This window comes from Schistocerca nitens, chromosome 2, assembly GCF_023898315.1.
Source record: "Schistocerca nitens isolate TAMUIC-IGC-003100 chromosome 2, iqSchNite1.1, whole genome shotgun sequence".
NCBI classification, from domain to species: domain Eukaryota; kingdom Metazoa; phylum Arthropoda; class Insecta; order Orthoptera; family Acrididae; genus Schistocerca; species Schistocerca nitens.
Genome location: NC_064615.1, coordinates 902,365,990 through 902,387,883, shown reverse-complemented (window position 1 = coordinate 902,387,883; position 21,894 = coordinate 902,365,990). Strand labels below are relative to the sequence as shown.

Below are 21,894 nucleotides of genomic sequence, written 5' to 3'. Positions count from 1 at the left end.
AGTACAACACGAGTGCTTCGCTCTCCCAGGAGTTTCTTCCCATGTCGGATTGAAACCAGTCGCGGACGGCGCCGTTTTTCCACCCAAGATATACATGAAGACAGTAGCAGTGCTCGAAAATTTATTTACTCTTCGTCTAAAGCGTTTCAAGTGTCCGGGAGATACTTCCATAACACTGTACATAGCTGTAGACATCTATAGACTACTGACGATGTGGAACTGTATGTCAGACGGGTCATAGATTATACGTTATCTTCACCACATGGCGGCACTGGTCGACACTGATTTAACTTCCTTGCCTGGCTCAGAGCTATTCTCGAGCTCTCGGCCCTTTGGCTGACGTCTAGTCGTCTCAGCTAGTACGGCTGATCAAGACTGCTAATCAAGATAAAACTGATCATTCTCAACTCATCTCGTCTCACTATGCCCACAGCTTCCTCCGACCTCAATTTTCGAAAATGGGATGTGGTTACCACACACTCCGTTATAGTATTTGCCTCACCACACTGATTACGAACTTTATCAAGAGAATAAAAAATAAGTAAACTTTTAATACGCTCGCGTTAATGAGCAAGTTTAGGTCTCAGTTCCAGTAGTCAGCGGTTTTGCCGAAAGCCGAACGTATTTCCTACAAAGTGCGTTGCGTCAGCCACTGAACACAGTCGGTCGCGAAATATGTACATGGGATATGTTAATATTAATTAGTTCCGAATCCGTTGATATCCAAACAAAACTTTCAATAAGAGAAAGTATGGAAAGGGTCCGAGGATTTTGTAATGTGGTAGATATACCAAACATTTTCCTTTTCCGAGATAATTTAACAAAGGAGTATTACCATGTTTAAAGATTTTTACGTTTTTCCAGGACTCTCGAATAATGTTTGAATGATCATAGTTCCATTACAAAATGATAATTGGGTTTATACGTGGACAAATGTTAGGAACATTGGCCATATGCAAAATAATAACGTCCTTTGTATGCACACACATGAACAGAGAATAATATGACACAAAGACTTAATATCCCTTTTACATCCTGAACATTTCATTTCAAAATATTGAAACGTTGTTTGCAACATCACTTACAATTTATGTAGAGTGGGTTGCACAACGCGTAACATTATTTAACTAACTGTTCAGTATAGCGAAAAGTGTTAGACTTCTGATATTACGGAAAGAGGGCTCATAATTTTGTTATATGATTTATATTCTTAACTTATCGACCGCGTTACTGAAGGTTCCATAAATTAAACTCTATAGTTTTTTATGATATTAGGAAGATCATTGTGACAGATTGTGAAATAACAGTGGTTAATGTTGTCGTTGAAATGTTTCGCAAACGTATAGAAGAAACGAGTGGTATGGCGGCCTGTATGCCGCACTCCAGTGTAATTAGCGCCAAGCGAGGCACTCAATCGTCATTCATTATATGCAGCGGACATTAAACACGAGGACATACACCTATTTGGAATGTGTCTTCCTAATTTCCCTCGGATAAGCTAAATGTTAACGCACAGCTGTAATCGACCCTGCATGTTGACCTATAAAGTACGACAAAGTAGAGTTAACTTTGTTCTCGGAAGTCCCAGACCATGTTCTTGTTGCCTGCAACAGCCTATCACGAAAACCCCACTTGGCTGTGTTTATACCGCAAAGTAGATTCCAGCCGCCTCGCCTCTCGATTGTAGCACGTCTAAGATAAATTTTTGGGAAAATGTTCAGTACCAAAAATAAAAAGCGTTGTATCACTGTATTCACCTTTTCAAGAGCTTTCGAAAACCGTTAAATTAGCTATATTAACGAATTAAAAATTGCGCACTTGCACCAATATCTCAGCTGATTCGCTAATTAATGGTAATACCCGTACAACAACATTACCTTATCCTGTGCTTGCTGTAATTTGCCGAAAACCTTATTTCGATATCTTGAACCGTTGAGAAAACGGAAAGGGGTCATACGCTCCACTGTATATTCAGCGTGTCCAATTTTTTTCTGGCCATCATAAATAACATTGTCCAGAAGCACAATACGGTGACATCAACCAGCAAGATCGCCCTTCTTGTACTTTTGTTCGTCGTGGAGATATGTACAGAAGTAAGTAGCATCCTATAGCACTATTTATTTGGTAATCCACTTACTGATCAGAAAACGATCACAGTGTACCACTCGCTTAACACATAATTGGCTGATACTCATGGTAACGTAAGTCTTCCACCTGCTGAAGGCGGCAGCAAAAAATGAAAATTCGCACTGGTCATTCAGTAAACCTTCTGCAGTTGAATCTTTGTTGAACAATACGTATAACAACGAACTGATGCAGTTTTCTATCAAGGACTGTTTTTAATATACAGAACGTACGTTTAAAAGTACTACAGTACTGTACGATATGTACCTGTATTGTCAATAAAAAACATTAATACAGTTACTGTTTTCTATATTATATTCTCCATAAATGAGTACCACTTCCACCGCCTCCTTGTTGATGCACGTTGTACTTTCACAAATCTTCAACTGATGGCTGTTGACTGAATGAGTGGTGCGTATTTTCCCTGTGTTTCCGATTGTTTACTGTCACGTAGTGGCCGAGTTACGTTATTCCGGCTACCTACACTGCGTGATAGTACAAGAGAATTAAAGTTAGTTTCGTGTTACGTTTTTAATAACGTAATTTTTACGTGAGGGGCACACTATAAGTTTTTGAGCAGATGTTGAGGAAACTAGATTACGAAATAAATAATTAGGATCCTATTTGAGAAAGACGTACTGTTGTTGATAGCGTCGTTAACTACCAAAGTTAAAACAAAGACAACCGTGCTGGTTGACGTCCACCTGGTAGCTACACGTTTGCTTGATATGGTTTTTATTTCGCTTTTGGATGAAAAGTTATTTGGTGTGTTCAAGAGATATGGAACACACACACACACACACACACACACACACACACACACACACACACACAGTGTTTACAAGTCGAAATAATGCTCCTGACACACACACACACACACACACACACACACACACACACACACACACACACACACACTGCGTATACAAGTCGAAATAATGCTCCTGATATAGTATAGCACCAAACACTAAACTCTGCACTATTGTCACAGTCTACGAAGTCTCAATAGCAGATTCCCTCTAGAAACACGTCAATAACAGCGAACTTTCGCGGAAGCCTTTGCCACCAACCCTCAAACACACATCCCGACTGTCCTCGGCCACCTGCTGAAACGACGGAGAACAGATACTGGCGTACCGAGAAGAAGAAGAAAGCTGGCAATGTCTGCTGGTACCTGAGCGCGGTCTGACGATCGGGGCGGGCGTCGGCACACCAACTAAAGTAACCGGTCAGGCACGGCAGAGCGCGCGTCTCATGGCTACGCCTCGGCGCCGCGGACAACACTGGCAGCGTCCACCCCGCCGCAGGCACAATCGCGCACTCTCCACCACGGGGGCACGCTGCCAGGGGCCCAAGGACGTCCCGCCGCCGAACTCACCTATATCTGGCTGGCCGCCTCGCCGTGTCCGTGACTCACTCGTCACTTGTCTCCGCACCACCAGCAGTTCGATTACCGGCCGGAATCATCCTGTCGTTGGACTATCGCTGTTTCTATACACTGACAAGGGGAGGCCATGACGTTTGGAACGCGGATTTACTTCAAACTTCGTACACTCGTAATACTCCATTAGGACAACAAAATGTGTAAGCAGTAGCGCGTACTTCGGAAGCGTTATCGAGAAAATCGCAAGATAGTTTCGGTCGTCAAATATACATGGTGTTACAAAAAGATACGGCCAAACTTTCAGGAAACATTCCTCACACACAAAGAAAGAAAGTATGTTATGTGGACATGTGTCCGGAAACGCTTACTTTCCATGTTAGAGCTCATTTTATTACTTCTCTTCAAATCACATTAATAATGGAATGGAAACACACAGCAACAGAACGTACCAGTGTGACTTCAAACACTTTGTTACAGGAAATGTTAAAAATGTCCTCCACCGAGCGAGGTGGCGCAGCGGTTAGCACACTGGACTCGCATTCGGGAGGACGACGGTTCAATCCCGTCTCCGGCCATCCTGATTTAGGTTTTTCGTGATTTCCCTAAATCGCTTCAGGCAAATGCCGGGATGGTTCCTTTGAAAGGGCACGGCCGATTTCCTTCCCCATCCTTCCCTCACCCGAGCATGCGCTCCGTCTCTAATGACCTCGTTGTCGACGGGACGTTAAACACTAGTCTCCTCCTCCTCCTCAAAATGTCCTCCGTTAGCGAGGATACATGCATCCACCCTCCGTCGCATCGAATCCCTGATGCGCTGATGCAGCCCTGGAGAATGGCCTATTGTATCACAGCCGTCCACAATAGGAGCACGAAGAGTCTCTACATTTGGTACCGGGGTTGCGTAGACAAGAGTTTTCAAATGCCCTCATAAATGAAAGTCAACAGGGTTGAGGTCAGGAGAGCGTGGAGGCCATGGAATTGGTCCGCCTCTACCAATCCATCGGTCACCGAATCTGTTGTTGAGAAGCGTACGAACACTTCGACTGAAATGCGCAGGAGTTCCATCGCGCATGAACCACATGTTGTGTCGTACTTGTAAAGGCACATGTTCTAGCAGCACTGGTAGATTATCCCGTATGAAATCATGATAACGTGCTCCATTGAGCGTAGGGGGACGAAACTAAAATGAGCTCTAACATGGAAATTAAGCGTTTCCGGACACATGTTCACATAACATATTTTCTTTCTTTGTGTGTGAGGAATGTATCCTGAAAGTTTGGCCATACCTTTTTGTAACACCCTGTATACTTGTGCGTGGCCGTTTTTACCAGGAAGCGGCGGCAGCCGAGTGGGGCCGGCACGGTAGCTCAGCGTGTTCGGTCAGAGAGCCGGCTGGCCTCTGTAATAAAAAAAAAAAAAAAAACCTGAGTGGAAGGATCAACCACCGAACTTGAACAGGATGTCTTGCGACGTCCGCAACGACCAAACACAACGCTTAAAAAAAAAAAAAAAAAGTGGGTGGCGTTCAAGCCCCGTAATCGTTGGATCGGTGGATTCGAGTCCTGTTCGTCAGTTTCTTTTTTAAATTTCTAACACAGTCGTTTTCTTTACTATTTATATTACAATTGATATAATGGGAAAAATACGTGTAATCGGATGAACTTTTATTAAATTCACAATGTTTTATTTGACAGTCTACAAATTTTTATTATCACAAATAATATAATATTCACAACTATGGACTAGTAAAAGACCAAACGCATAAAGTGATACTGAAAATGTATGCTTGTCCGTGTCTTAAAAATTTTTCGTATTTAATCTAAAAAGAACGAGAAATTGCTTGTCGTGAAGACGCTATTAAAATACACTCAATACTGCAGCGCCGATATTTGAGGAAGTGCTGCGATATGCATGGTTTGCTTCCAAATTATCGGCTGAAAGAGGTGTTTTTGAAAATGTTAACGAGGTTTGTTTTTCCACGGAAAACCTCAAAAGTCCTTGCGTATGCGGACACAGCATTTATTCAATGCAGCTGGTGCCGTTTAATTTTAAGTTTCCCATGTTTTTACGAAAGATACCATCCTGACATTGTACTCGTAATGTCGAAAGCGACGATTAATTGTACATCTTTCGAAAGCCGTCTGTGCCGGTCAAAGCTTGAAGGTAACAAGTAGTTTCGAGCTCCTTCCAGGTATAAGGGATATCTCAAATCACGGACAAGCATACATTTTTAGTATCACTTTATGTGTTTGGTCGTTTACTAGTCGATAGTTATGAATGTTATATTATTTGTGATAATAAAAATTTGTAGACTGCCAAATAACATTGTAAATTTAATAAAAGTTCATCCGATTTCACGTATTTTTCCCATTATATGAATTGTAATATAAATAGTAAAGAAAATGTGTTAAAAATGAAAAAAAACTGAAGAACGGAACTCGATCCAGCGATTACGGGGCTTGAACGCTACCCACTCGGCTGCCGCTGCTTCCTGGTAAAAACGGCCACGCATAGGTATATATTTGACGACCGAAATTATCTTGCGATTTTCTCAATAACGCTTGAGAAGTATGCGCTACTGCTTACACATTTTATTGTCCTAATGGAGTACTACGAGTGTACGAAGTTTGAAGTAAATCCGCTTTCCAAACGTCGTGGCCTCCCCTTGTGAGACGAAAGAGTAGTGGTATATTATTGAGATATCTTAGCACGTCTTTTTTTTAATTTCAAAACGGTACTTACTTAAAAAACACGCCTCGTACCTCATGTACGCTATACTACCGCCACCTGTATATGTGCGTATCACTATCCCATGACTTATTGCCACCCTAGCGTGCTTACCTATAAAACTTGGAGAGCGTATTTTCGAAGAAATGCCAGGCAACACACACGTATTACTCCATCTCAACACCTCGCGAAATGGTCACGAGGGGGAAATCAGACAAACGCGAGTATAAACGGACGTAAATCGAAACAAGGCTCCTGGAGTAGTTGAAATTCCTTGAAGAATTATTGAGATTCTTCGGTGAGTCATGTACTATATAACTATTCCATGTGTTGTGCAAAATATGAGAGACAGGCGAAATATCCTCAGACTTCAAGGAGAATGTAATTCATCCCAGTTCCAAAAGTCATGGGAACCATAATTTTGTAAGTCATGGTTGCCCGCTCGGTTAGCCGTTCGGTCTGACGCACTGCTTTCCGGCCGGGAAGGCGTGCGGTCCCTGGTACGAATCCGCCCGGCGGATTAGTGTCGAGGTCCGGTGTGCCGGCCAGTCTGTGGATGGTTTTTAAGGCGGTCTGCCATCTGCTTCGGCGAATGCGGGCTGGTTCCCCTTATTCCGCCTTAGTTACACTATGTCGGCGATTGCTGCGCAAACAAGTTCTCCACGCACGCGTACACCATCATTACTCTTCCACGCAAGCGTTAGGGTTACACTCGTCTGGTGTGAGACGTTCCAGGGGGTGTCCACTGGAGGCCGAACCGCACAATAACCCTGTGTTCTGAGGGCTACGGCGGTTAATTAAGTGTTTAGGGTACGGCCTAAGACTTAAGCGTTCACCTTGAGTGAGACTGTGGAAAGCATTTTACGAATTTTTGCTAATTCGTGTCCGGGCCCCTGTAGACCGTGGGGCCCCGTATCATTGGCGTTTTGGCAGCGCGAGGTGACAATACTGGTTGCCGGATTACCTTCATAACACCACCATTTTTTCCCCCGGGCTGGAATTTGTGTACCCCATTTGTCTGCGATCTAGAGTAAAGGTCCAAGTATGTGAGGTTTCCGAAATGATTGCATCAGCTGCGATTGTTGTGAATGAGGTTGGGTTGTTTGGGGGAGGAGACCAAATAGCGAGGTCATCGGCCTCATCGGATTAGGGAAGGACGGGTATCTTGCCTAGGGCATGAAAATGTGTGATGTCCTTAGGTTAGTTAGGTTTAAGTAGTTCCAAGTCTAGGGGACTGATGACCTCAGATATGAAGTCCCATAGTGCTTAGAGCTATTTGAACCATTTGTGAAGGACGGGAAAGTCGGCCCTGCCCTTTCAATGGAACCACCCCGGAATTTGCCTGGAGAGATTTAGGGAAATCACGGAAAACCTAAATCAGGATGGTCGGAAGCGGGGTTGAACCGTCGTCCTCCCGAATGGGAGTCCAGTTTGCTAGCCACTGCGCCACTTCGCTCGGTGTTGTAAATGCAGTTACATGCTTATCAGAAGGGGTATGGGAAAACTATTTCAAAAGTTTGTACATACTCAGGTTTATGTGAATAACTTGTGTGAAAACAAATAAACAATCGAAGTGCTTGATACGCTAGCGGTGTCTACACCGCGATAGTCAATTCCGGACGCATTGTCTTTCACTTTTACCACATTTGTCGGATATTTTTTGGAAAAGATTTAGAACCAACATTAACAGATGCCATATCACTGTGCTTGTTGTCAAGAGCTTTCGAATGCTTTAAAATATACATCGTTCCACTCAAACGAAAACATGTACTTGCTTGAATAACTCGTCGATACTACAATTAAACATGGAACAGAATTACGTGCTCCTCATGTACCCCCCCCCCCCCTCCCCCCGGCGACCCACTCCTCTTCCGCTTCCGTAGCTGTGTGGTCAGCGTCGGTGACTCCCATGCAGTGGACTTGGGTTCGATTTCTGGTACTGCCAGCGATTTTCCCTTGGTGAGGCCAACTGAGGAGCTATTCGACCGGTTAGTATTGGTTTTTGCAAACAAACATCACCAGACTGCCTATGCCCCCAGAAGTTATTTTAGTTACACGACCAGTTTCGACATCTCATTAATGTCATCTTCCGGCCACTGTGCACGCTATGTATAGAGAATCAGATACATCGACGCATGTATAACCACAGCCATCAATACCCACATTCCATGAATGTTTTGTGGAGTGTGCACTTAACTGCAGTTGTTGTCAAGTCATCGAAGGACAACGGCTCCATTTATACTTATATCGATGTAGCTGATTCTCTATACATGGAGTGCTCGGGTCCTTAAGACGGCATCAGTGAGACGCCGAAAGTGGCTGTGGAAATAAAATAACTTCTGAAAACATACGACTGATGATGACTTTTCTTAGGTAAATATCTGACCGGTCGCTACCCCTATCCACAATGAATCAACAGAGATTATAACTGGTTCCAAAGTCATGGAACCCGACAACGACCGGGAAAGTGGTGTGCTGACTTGATGCCCCTCCAGACCACATCAAGGACGCTATTGGCAGAGGATGACACGGCGGTAGGCCGGATCCTGTTGACCCATCTAGAGCCAAAAAGCAGAATTTTCCCTTTACTCCCACCTTTCTCCCCGCGCCTCCGGCTACTTCCATTTGCAGAAAAATTTGTTTAGATACCTCGAACCATTGACCCTGTATAGGTAATTATGGTGAAGTTGCAAAGTCATTATGGTTTGAATTTGCTCCTAATGTTTTGTTAAAAACGGTGCTTATGTGTTGGAAGCACAACATCGAAGTTAAAACAGGATTTCCCACTGTAATTCGACATTATTTAACCTTTCATTTAAATCGTCCAGTGGTGTGATGTGGAGTCTTGTAACTTGATGAAGACAGAGAAAGTTATAACGTCCAGAAATTACTCCTGCGACGCCTGTCTTTTGAATCGAATGGAGGCAGTTTCTCTGAACAGTGACATATTTCAGTGTGCGCCAGTCGCCGCCAGCAGATAATTTTGTCCCAAGTTGCGACACGATTAAGATGTCGTCATCTACGCCATTGACAGCTGCTTATGACAAGACTTCACCTAAACTGACTTCCTTGGCGTCTCAGATCTGCTGACAAAATGAACGCAGCAGCGACAGGAAAAAAGAACGCTGTGACAAATGCATATCACCAGTGACATCTGGAAAAAACACTGTCACGTATACACGGAAATATGTCATTCATGTCTGATCGCGTCTTACGTCACTGCTTTATTAGGTCGCTGAAATCAACAGATCACTTATTACTAAAAATTTACATTCGCTGAGGCGTTTTAGGTATAGCTCATCATTAGAACATCTGCCAGAATGAGACAAAATTCTCATGGAAGCACAAACATTACACATACGTGGCAATAACGGTAGAAACACTTACAAACATTTACATTTGAATCCCACGTAGCATATAAAACGCCCTCATACATAGTACTGTGTCACACAACAGTGTGAAATGTATTCGCAATTGCGATTACGGACAACCATCAGCTGTATAATGGAATGACAACAATGAAGACTTGCTCCTGTCTCTATGTATCTCCTCCATGTCCGAACAACATCGCTTTGGTTCACTCCGAGATGCCTGGACACTTCCCTTGTTGAGAGCCTTTCCTGGCACAAAGTAACAATGCGGACGCGATCGAACCGCGGTATCGCCCGCATCTCGTGGTCGTGCGGTAGCGTTCTCGCTTCCCACGCCCGGGTTCCCGGGTTCGATTCCCGGCGGGGTCGGGGATTTTCTCTGCCTCGTGATGGCTGGGTGTTGTGTGCTGTCGTTAGGTTTAAGTAGTTCTAAGTTCTAGGGGACTGATGACCGTAGCAGTTAAGTCCCATAGTGCTCAGAGCCATTTGAACCATTTTTTTGAACCGCGGTATTGACCGTCTAGGCATGATTGAACTACAGACAACACGAGCCGTGTACCTCCATCTACATCTAGATTTATACTCGGCAAGCCACCCAACCGTGTGTGGCGGAGACCACTTTACGTGCCACTGTCATTACCTCCCTTTTCTGTTCCACTCGCGTATGGTTCGTGGGAAGGACGACTGTCGGAAAGCCTCCGTGCGCGCTCGAATCTCTCTAATTTTACATTCGTGATCTCCTCGGGAGGTATAAGTAGGGGGAAGCAATATATTCGATACCTCATCCAGAAACGCACCCTCTCGAAACCTTGACAGCAAGCTACACCGCGATCAGAGCGCCTCTCTTGCAGGGTCTGCCACTTGAGTTTGCTAAACATCTCCGTAACGCTATCACGCTTACCAAATAACCCTGTGTCGAAACGCGCGGCTCTTCTTTGGATCTTCTCTATCTCCTCCGTTAACCCGATCTGGTACGGATCCCATACGATGAGCAATACTCAAGTATAGGTCGAACGAGTGTTTTGTAAGCCACCTCCTTTGTTGATGGACTACATTTACTAAGGACTCTCCCAATGAATCTCAACCTGGTACCCGCCTTATCAACAATTAATTTTATATGATCATCCCACCTCAAATCGTTCCGCACGCATACTCCCAGATATTTTACAGAAGTAAGTGCTACCAGTGTTTGTTCCGCTATCATATAATCATACAATAAAGGATCCTTCTTTCTATGTATTCGCAATACATTACATTTGTCTATGTTAAGGGTCAGTTGCCACTCCCTGCACCAAGTGTCTATCCGCTGCAGATCTTCCTGCATTTCGCTACAATTTTCTAATGCTACAACTTCTCTGTATACTACAGCATCATCCGCGAAAAGCCGCATGGAACTTCCGACACTATATACTAGGTCATTTATATATATTCCTGGTGGAGTAACTGGAAATGATCGGCTGTGGACCCCTCGTCTAATGAGCGCTGCTCATGCATGGTTGTTTACATCTTTGGGCGGGTTTAGTGACATCTCTGAATAGTCAAAGGGATTGTGTCTGTGATACAATATCCAGAGTTAACGTCTATCTTCAGGAGTTTGGGAACCGGCGTGATGCAAAACTTTTTATGATGTTTGTACATTTAATTATCTTTGCAATATGCACTGAGGTTCTTTACATCTAAATTATGAAAATACAGTGATGACTTGATCAGACCGTGAAGCCATTAGTTGTCTCACCAGCTTGTTCAGTGAAGTTAAGAAGCCTGCATTTTACGATTTACCCAGATCAAAATACCTTACAACTAGAGGGAACATCTTGCCGTTTTTCTGGTTGAAGGCACCTGCTGCAGCAGAGAAGAAGCTGCTTGATTTAGCTGCATCTTTCAAGACAACAATGAAGACCTGAGTTCTTTTTGGAGCCGATACCTTTTCCACAACTGCTTCTGCCTTAGTTCGAGCACATGTCATCAACTTAGCCAATTTATAATGATAAAAAACAATCTTAGATAATTTATTTCGACAGTCCATACTTCTGTAGCTGATATTTTGTTTGAATGTCGTTATTGTCATTACCAAAATGTGTTGTCGTTGTGGTCTTCAGTCCAGAGACTGGTTTGATGCAGCTCTCCATGCTACTCTATTCTGTGCAAGCTTCTTCATCTCCCAGAACCTACTGCAACCTACATCCTCATGCATCTGCTTAGTGCATTCATCTCTTGGTCTCTCTCTACGATTTTTACTCTCCACGCTGCCCTCCAGTACTAAATTGGTGATCCCTTGATGCCTCAGAACGTGTCCTACCAACCGATCCCTTCTTCTAGTCAAGTTGTGCCACAAATTTCTCTTCTCCCTAATTCTGTTCAATATCTCCTCATTAGTTATGTGATCTACCCATCTAATCTTCAGCATTCTTCTGTAGCACCACATTTCGAAAGCTTTTATACTCTTCTTGTCTAAACTATTTATCATCCACGTTTTACTTCCATACATGGCTACACTCCATACAAATACTTTCAGAAACGACTTCCTGACACTTAAATCTATACTCGATGTTAACAAATTTCTCTTCTTCAGAAGCGCTTTCCTTGCCATTGCCAGTCTACATTTTATATCCTCTCTACTTCAACCATCATCAGTTACTTTACTCAGCAAATAGCAAAACTCCTTTACTACTTTAAGTGTCTCATTTCCTAATCTAATTCCCTCAGCATCACCCGACTTAATTCGACTACATTCCATTATCCTCGTTTTGCTTTTGTTGATGTTCATCTTATACCCTCCTTTGAAGACACTGTCCATTCCGTTCAGCTGCTCTTCCAGGTCCTTTGCTGTGTCTGACAGAATTAGAATGTCATCGGCGAACCTCAAAGTTTTTATTTCTTCTCCATGGATTTTAATTCCTACTCCGAATTTTTCTGTTGTATCCTTTACTGCTTGCTCAATATACAGATTGAATAACATCGGGGATAGGCTTCAACCCTGTCTCACTCCCTTCCCAACCACTGCTTCCCTTTCATGCCCCTAGACTCTTATAACTGCCATCTGGTTTCTGTGTAAATAGCATTTCGCTCCCTGTATTTTACCCCTGCCACCTTCAGAATTTGAAAGAGAGTATTCCAGTTAACATTGTCAAAAGCTTTCTCTAAGCCTACAAATGCAAGACACGTAGGTCTACCTTTCCTTAATCTACTTTCTAAGATAAGTCGTAGGGTCAGTATTGCGTCACGTGTTCCAAAATTTCTACGGAATCCAAACTGATCTTCCCCGAGGTTGGCTTCTACCAATTTTTCCATTCGATTGTAAAGAATTCGTGTTAGTATTTTGCAGCCGTGGCTTATTAAACTGACCGTGCGGTTCTAGGCGCTACAGTATGGAGCCGAGCGACCGCTACGGTCGCAGGTTCGAATCCTGCCTCGGGCATGGATGTGTGTGCTGTCCTTAGGTTAGTTAGGGTTAATTAGTTCTAAGTTCTAGGCGACTGATGACCTCAGAAGTTAAGACGCATAGTGCTCAGAGCCATTTGAACCTTATTAAACTGATAGTTCGGTAATTTTCAAATCTGTCAACACCTGCTTTCTTTGCGATTGGAATTATTATATTCTTCTTGAAGTCTGAGGGTATTTCGCCTGTCTCATACATCTTGCTGACCACATGGTAGAGTTTTGTCAGGACTGGCTCTCCCAAAGCTGTCAGTAGTTCTATTGGAATGTTGTCTACTCCCAGGGCCTTGTTTCGGCTTAGGTCTTTCAGTGCTCTGTCAAACTTTTCAGGCAGTATCATATCTCCCATTTCATCTCAGGCAGTATCATATCTCCCATTTCATCTTCATCTACATCCTCTTCCATTTCCATAATATTGTCCTCAAGTACATCACCTTTGTACAGACCCTCTATATAATCCTTCCACCTTTCTGCTTTCTCTTCTTTGCTTCAAAAATATCTGAGCAAATTTGAGTACGCCTTCACTTCTTTTTCGTTCCGATTATGAACCTCCACAAATGACTGTTGGCTGCAGCCGGCGTTAGCATTCTGAAGTCACGATTACATAACGCACAATAACATTGCGTGAGTCGGTTGAGGGTTAAATATTGTAACGAGTGTGGTTAAACATGAATGTCTGTATAATTCGTTTCAACGTATCCTTGTTACTTCCGTGTCTTATTTGTATCATACCTGCCGATCGGTACGAGGCGTGCGCATCCGTTGATTGCCAGTACTGACCGAGAAAACAAGTAAACATTCCCGCTCTCACGATCCCTCTAGACGGGTAGGCCATGGCGTTGTTTTACTCTCCCGGCATTGGCTTGGGCCAAGGCTTTTTCTTTCCGCCGAAGCATTAACAAAATTGGTTCAATTGGCTCTGAGCACTATGGGAATTAACTTCTAAGGTCATCAGTCCCCTAGAACTTAGAACTACTTAAACCTAACTAACCTAAGGACATCACACAAATCCATGCCCGAGGCAGGATTCGAACCTGCAGTCGCGCGGTTCCGGACTGAAGCGCCTAGTACCGCTCGGCCACCGCTGCCGGCTGAAGTATTAACAGAAAAAACACTATATGCCGACTACTATATCGATTAATATAGGCCGGCCGGGGTGGCCATGCGGTTCTAGGCGCTACAGTCTGGAACCGCGAGACCGCTACGGTCGCAGGTTCGAATCCTGCCTCGGGCATGGATGTGTGTGATGTCCTTAGGTTAGTTAGGTTTAAGTAGTTCTACGTTCTAGGGGACTGATGACCTTAGAAGTTAAGTCCCATAGTGCTCAGAGCCATTTTTTTTGTTAATATAGCAAAATGATTCGAGATTTGTCTGCCAGGTATTTTAAACTATCGATACTACTTTGCGGGATTAATATTAATAACAGTTATCACTGACGAAATATACAGGAGAAAGAGGTGGTCAATAAGGGAGCCGGGAGGATTGAAGAAAAGTTGCTGTAAGGCGGGAAATCCTGGGAAAAACGAGAGAGTTGGTCGGCCTAGATCCCGGCAGAGCAGCGAGACGAAAGCAACGGTCGGCGCGGACTCGATCCTCGGGGCTGACCTGGCGGCTGGTCCGGTGCGCGGGCTCAGCACATGACGCGGAGCACGTGAGCGCGTGATGCCTCGTGCTGTTTTGACGCCCGCCACAGAAATACTCTCGCCGCTTCACTTCACCTCTCTCCTGGCAGCCGTTGTTCCTCCACAGCAGCGCTCTGCTCTTTCTACACGATCGCTCCGAGTCTCTGACCTAGGGACTACGAGGAGACTCAAAAGGTTAATCTCTATCCACGTAACGTATTGCGAATACATATTACCATTTATTGCATGATTAAGCGATTGTAAAACGATCACTGGAAGCAATTACTTCCATAAAATATATAGGAGTATGCGTATGGAACGATTTGAAGTGGAATGGCTACGTAACACTGATCACAGGTAAGGCTGATGCTAGACTGCAATTCATTGGAAGAATCCTCGGTGTGGCCGAACGGTTCTAGGCGCTTCAGTCTCGAACCGTGCGACCACTGCGGTCGCAGTTTCGAATCCTGCCTCGGATATGGATGTGTGTGATGCCCTTAGGTTAGTTAGGTTTAAGTAGTTCTAAGTTCTAGGGGGACCGATGGCCTCAGATGTTGAGTTCCATAGTGCTCAGAGCCATTTGAACCAAATCCTCAGGAAATGTAATCTATCAACCAGAAAAATAGCTTATAAAACACTCGTTCGACTAATACTGGAATACCGCTCGTCCCTCTGGGGTCGGTACCAGATAGGATTGATATAGGAAATAGAGAAAATCCAAAGAAGAGCAGCACTTTTCGTTACGGGTTTAGTAAGCACGAAAGTGTCACGTTGGTGTTCAGTCAGATACAGTGGTAGACGCCGCAAGAGAGCCGTTCTGCATCACGGAATGCTTTGAATTGCGAGAGTGTAGTTCCCTAAGAAAAAGGTTCAAATAGCTCTAAGCACTACGGGACTTAATATCTGAGGTTATCAGTCCCCTAGACTTAAAACTACTTAAACCTAACTAACCTAAGGACATCACACACATCCATGCCCGAGGCAGGATTCGAACCTGCGACCGTAGCAGTCGTGTGAGCCCGGACTGAAGCGCCTAGAACCGCTCGACCACAACGGCCGGCTGTAGTTCCCTAGAAGAGCCAACCAGTATATTGCTTCCTCCTATGCATATCTCGCGAAAAGACCATGGAAAAAATAAAAATAAAAAAATAGAGGTTCGAGCCCACGCGGAGGCTTAGGAGCAATCCTTCTTCCCGCAAACTATACACGACTGGAACAGAAAAAGGGGAAGTGCCACTGGTATATGAAGTACTCTGCACCACATACAGTAAGGTGGCTTGTGCGGTATAGATGTAGATGTCTGTACTACCGTCAGCGAGTACTGTTCCCAGAATTCAGATCTGAAGTGCAAACGATTGCAGGCGATAACAATTGCTGTCTAAAAAATGGTTCAAATGGCTCTGAGCACTATGGGACTTAACATCTATGGTCATCAGTCCCGTAGAACTTAGAACTACTTACACCTAACTAACCTAAGGACATCACACAACACCCAATCATTACTAGGCAGAGAAAATCCTTGACCCCGCCGGGAATCATACCCGAGAACCCGGGCACGGGAAGCGAGAACGCTACCGCACGACTACTAGCTGCGGATAATTGATGTCTACAGAGCTGCAGCAACACTGAGGAGTTACCTTAGAGTTGTATACAAAATCGCGGTACGAAATCGGATGAGGCAACCGCACGAAACAGTCGTCCCAAGCCCACAGCATTTCTCTAGCCGACGTTACTATGGACGAAATCATGCACATTCGACGCGGAATAGTAGCTAGGGGGAAAGTAACTGTCAAATACGCAGACCAGGGAGTATATTTGTTCAAGCATCTATCAAAGTCAATTCTTGAAAAGGTCAGAAAAACTCCGATGAGGATTGTTGGCTGCAGTCACAACATAAACAATTTTTATGTGCTTGTGCATACGTTACTGAAATTTAACGGAGCACTTCGGAGAAGTTACTTGCAATTTGTCTATGTGAAGTGCAGATTTCATAGTCTCCGTCAATGGACATAGGCAGTGGCATTTTGACGACGTGTTTCGAGGGAAAGATGATGACAAAATGAAACAAGCTAGTATCTGTTGTACAATAAACAACGAAATGAGTCAATTTCATTTTTCACTGTCCATTTCCGTCAATTTCAGACCATCCCAACGTCGTCTATATCAAAAGAGAACAAACTACACATCTCGCATAAGGACCACAAAGACAACTTAAGAGAAATTAGGATCCGTACGGAAGCATGAAAGCAGTTGTTTTTCCCTTCCGTCTGAGCAACATATATATATATATATATATATATATATATATATATATATATATATATATATATATATATATATATATATATATATATAGGCAGAATACGGCGATGTGGTCGGCAACGCCTATACAAGACAAGTGTCTGACGCAGTTGTTAGATCGGTTACTGTTTCTACAATGACAGGTTATCAAGATTTAAGTGAGTTTGAAAGTGGTGTTACAGTTGGCGTACAAGCCATGGGACACAGTACCTCCGCCGTCCGGTGTGGCAGAGCGGTTCTAGGCGTTTCAGTCCGGAACCGCGCGACCGCTACGGTCGCAGGTTCGAATCCTGCCTCGGGCATGGATGTGTGTGATGTCCTTAGGTTAGTTAGGTTTAAGTAGTTCTAAGTTCTAAGGGACTGATGACCTCAGATATTAAGTGCCATAGTGCTCCGAGCCCTTTGAAACATTTTTGAACACAGTACCTCCGAGGTAGCGATGAAGTGGGGATTTCCCCGTACGACCATTTCACGAGTGTACCGTGAATATCTGGAACCCGGTAAAATATCAAATCTCCGACATCGCTGCGGCCAGAAAAATATCCCGCAACAACGGTACCAACGACGAGAGAATCGTTCAACAAGACAGAAATGCAAACCTTCCGCAAACAGCTGGAGATTTCATTACTAGGTCATTAAGAAGTGTCAGCGTGCGAACCATTCAACGAAACATCATCGATATGAGCTTGCGTAGCCGAAGGCCCACTCGTGTACCTTTGAAGGCTGCATGATACTAAGCTTTACGCCTCTCCTGGGCCCATCAACACCGACGCTAGATTATTGATGACTGGAAACATGTTGCCTGGTCGAACGTCTCGTCTGAAATTGTATCGAGCGAATGGACGTGTACGGGTACGGAGACAACCTCATGAATCCATGGACCCTGCTTGTCAGCAGGGGACTGTTCAAGATGGTGGAGGCTCTGTAATGGTGTGGTGATGATAATGACGTTTGGTTTGTGGTGCGCTCAACTGAACTTTCATCAGCGACCTTACCAAGTCCCAATTTTTACACAGTCCTATGTTTTGCACAGTCCAGTAGAGCCACTGTCACGAATGATGATGATGATGATGATGATGATGATGATGAAATGATCAGGACAACACAAACACCCAGTCCGCGGGCGGAGAAAATCCCCAACCCTGCTGGGAATCGAACCGAGGACCCCGTGATCCAGAGGCACTAGACCACGAGCTGCGGACTAAAATGGTATGGGGCGTGCGTATTTGGAGTAATATGGAACCCTGATACGTCTAGGTACGACTCTGACAGGTGACACGTACGTAAGCATCCTGTCTGATCACATGCATCCATTCATGTCCATTGTGCATTCCGACGTACTTGGACAATTCCAGCAGAACAGTCCGACACCCCATACGTCCAGGATTGCTACACAATGGCTCCAGGAACATACTTCCTCTGGCCACCAAAATGCCGGTCGCGGTGGCCGAGCTGTTCTAGGTGTTTCAGTCCGGAACCGCGCGACTGCTACGGTCCCAGGTTCGAATCCTGCCTCGGGCATGGATGTATGTGATGTCCTTAGGTTACTAAGATTTAAGTAGTTCTAAGTTCTAGAGGACTGATGACCTCACATGTTAAGTCCCATAGTGCTCAGAGCCATCTGAACCATTCGAGCGACCAAACTCCCCAGACACGAACATTATTGAGCATACCCGGGGTTCCTTGCAACGTGCTGTTCAGATGAGATCTCCACCCGCTCCTTCTCTTACGGATTTATGGACAGCCCTGCAGGATTCATTGTGTCAATTCGCTCCACCTCTACGTCAGACATTAGTCGAGTCCGTGCCTCTTCGTGTAGCGGCACTTCCGTGTGCTCGCGGGGGTCCAACACGGTATTATATATATTGTGGAAGCTGTAACACTTACTTATACAGGGTGTTACAAAAAGATACGGCCAAACTTTCAGGAAACATTCCTCACACACAAAGAAAGAAAATATGTTATATGGACATGTGTCCGGAAACGCTTACTTTCCATGATAGAGCTCATTTTATTACTTCTCTTCAAATCACATTAATCATGGAATGGAAACACACAGCAACAGAACGTACCAGCGTGACTTCAAACACAGCCGTCCACAATACGAGCACGAAGAGTCTCTACATTTGGTACCGGGGTTTGCGTAGACAAGAGCTTTCAAATGCGCCCATAAATGAAAGTATAGAGGGTTGTGGTCAGGAGAGCGTGGAGGCCATGGAATTGGTCCGCCTCTACCAATCCATCGGTCACCGAATCTGTTGTTGAGAAGCGTACGAACACTTCGACTGAAATGTGCAGGAGCTCCATCGAGCATGAACCGCATGTTGTGTCGTACTTGTAAAGGCACACGTTCTAACAGCACAGGTAGAGTATCCCGTATGAAATCATGATAACGTGCTCCATTGAGCGTAGGTGGAAGAACATACTGACGAAACTAAAATGAGCTCTAACATGGAAATTAAGCGTTTCCGGACACATGTCCACATAACATCTTTTCTTTATTTGTGTGTGAGGAATGTTTCCTGAAAGTTTGGCCATACCTTTTTGTAACACCCTGTATATATTTGAGCGTACTAACATAGGTTGAATTAACACCTTGTTTCTCAAGGGCTGTTAGTACAAGTTTTTTTGAAACTATACTTTTCTCAAAATCTATGAGTCCCAGGCAAAGTGGTAATTACACTTATTGCTCTCTTCTATAATTTCGTTCAGGAGTTGCAAATGGTCCATCGTGCTATATCCACTTCTGAATCCAAGTTTTTCCTACGCCTGATTAAAACGTACTGTGCAGTTTGTGAATTTCTTGTATATCAGAGAGGGAGCAGAAAGGTCTGTCTGTACCTTATTATATCTTTTCTTGTCATAGCAGACCAAAATGTCTTTTTCTGGAACGGTCCGTAGCAATTTCGTCTCGTTGCGTAATCGATCGGAGATAATAGTGTTTACAAACTTACTGTGTCATGAGGATGACGGTGGACGTTTTTAGCTTGATGGCATCAGCAAAATCTGTCCTATAAATACGAGTATGTGAATGAGAGCGGCTGTTGCTGCTTTCCGTATAGCCGGAGGACCACGTATCGACGCGCGATGTGCTCTGCACTCAAAGCAATGGGCAGACGTCGCCCAGCTATTCCTGGGGGTCCGTTTATTTTAGGTTCAAGGGCTAAATGAGCTACATTCAAATATAAATTGTGGAAACTATTATGGCACGCGTGCAGGAGGTGGCCGGCGTATAAATAGAGCTCTCTCCAGTTGCCCGCGTATCTTCATTCACTGCCGAGCACGACGCCGTCTGTGTGCTGCGAAGGCGCGTTTGTTTTGCCAGGAAACATTTGCGCGAGGAACGGGCAAGGAATGCCGCGTTGCGAAACTGGGCCGACTTTTTTATCACAGATTAGCCGCGCGTAACAATTTTTATGTTCACTTCCCGAGTTCTCCGACATGAGGCGTAAAAATCGCGGGTCGGCCGCTTTACTACCGGGTTGATAAATATGTTTGTTTTTTGACATTACGTACCGAGTCGACTGTAAAATATGATGTCTCCATTACTGTGTTTAGCGGAACGACGTGGGAAATGTTTTAAGTAGCATTTCCATGTCGAAAATTGTGCCAGCGGATACAGAAGATAAGTTTTCTCCTCTAAAATTTCGCGGTTGTCGTTACAGAAAGCACGACCCTCAAACCGATTTTTAATTTCGGAAGTAGGAATAAGTGTAATGTTCCTAATTTTACCTGTACACAGGAATTGCAGTGTATGAAAAACTGGCGCGTACTGCACCTCAGGAATGACTGTCGAAACATTCCGTTACCTTCATTTAGTGAAAGAAAAGAAAAGATCATCATGTCGGCAATGAAGTCATTGAACTATACAGACACTGCCAAATACAGTCATTACACTAATGTAAGGGTGTTTATAAATGAATGTCGGGGTTTTAACGCTTTATAATATTTATTATATTGAACTTACAGTTATAAACGATATGTCAAATGAAATAGCAATTCAAACAGTTTTACCAAGAACCCTGCTCAATGTGAGCACCATTTGTCACACGGCACACATCAAGCGCTCGATAGGCCGCAAGCGGCCCAATGAGAGGGCTTGCTTTGCATGGCCTCCACGTTCACCCGACCTAACGCCATGCGATTTTTTCCTTTGGGGCTTCATCAAGGATCGTGTGTATGTGCCTCCTCTACCAGCAGACCTCCCTGAATTAAGAAACCGGGTTGAAGCAGCTGTTGCTACAATCACTGAAGACACACCTATCAACGTTTGGAAAGAATTCGGCTATAGATTTGATATGTGCCGTGTGACAAATGGTGCTCACAATGAACATTTATAAGGTTCTTGGTAAAACTGTTTGAGCTGCTCTTTCATTTGTCATATAATTTATAACTGTAAGTTTAATATAATAAATATTATAAAGCGTTAGAACCCCGATATTCGTTTATAAACACTCCGTATTTCATGCCAGAGTCAAGGCAACCTGACGAGAAAAATAAATAACTATCTCCCTGTGCGGTTACCATAAAATTTTGCGAGCATTATGCGAAGCAGACTGGGACATATGGAGATTTGTACGACAGTGCAGTGCCTGTGTTATTCTGAAAAAGATGCAGAGTTCCTTTGAACATGCATGCATGGCTTTCCGTGCGCGACACACGCCCAGACCCAAACTTACATATGTCATCAACAATGTGTCTATAACCTGCACTCGTACATCCATTATGCAGGTACAGGTGAAACATTTTACTTGAAAGTCGCTTGCCCGATGTCGGCGATTAAGTACGATACTGCCGTGCCTATGTTGTTCAGAAGTACGACGTACTGTTCCTTCGGACATCCATGCACGGCCGTGGAATGTGCTCAGGTAGCCTTATGGTAAGGAGACCGCTCGCGACAAGCGGGAAATCCAGGTTCGAGCCTCGG

General features: G+C 44.2%; 1 protein-coding gene across 2 annotated transcripts in view; it reads right to left on the bottom strand.

Moving 5' to 3' along the window:
* The window catches only part of LOC126237212 (long-chain-fatty-acid--CoA ligase 1), a 694,263-nt gene that overhangs the window by 174,384 nt on the left and 497,985 nt on the right, over positions 1-21,894 (bottom strand). The window contains exon 1 of one of the 2 annotated variants that reach the window (XM_049947097.1): positions 3,299-3,433. The exons of the other annotated variant lie outside the window; for it this stretch is intronic. The gene's annotated coding sequence lies outside the window, so the exon portion shown is untranslated. Of the gene's footprint in view, positions 1-3,298; positions 3,434-21,894 lie in introns of those variants that run through there. 2 annotated transcript variants of the gene reach the window in all.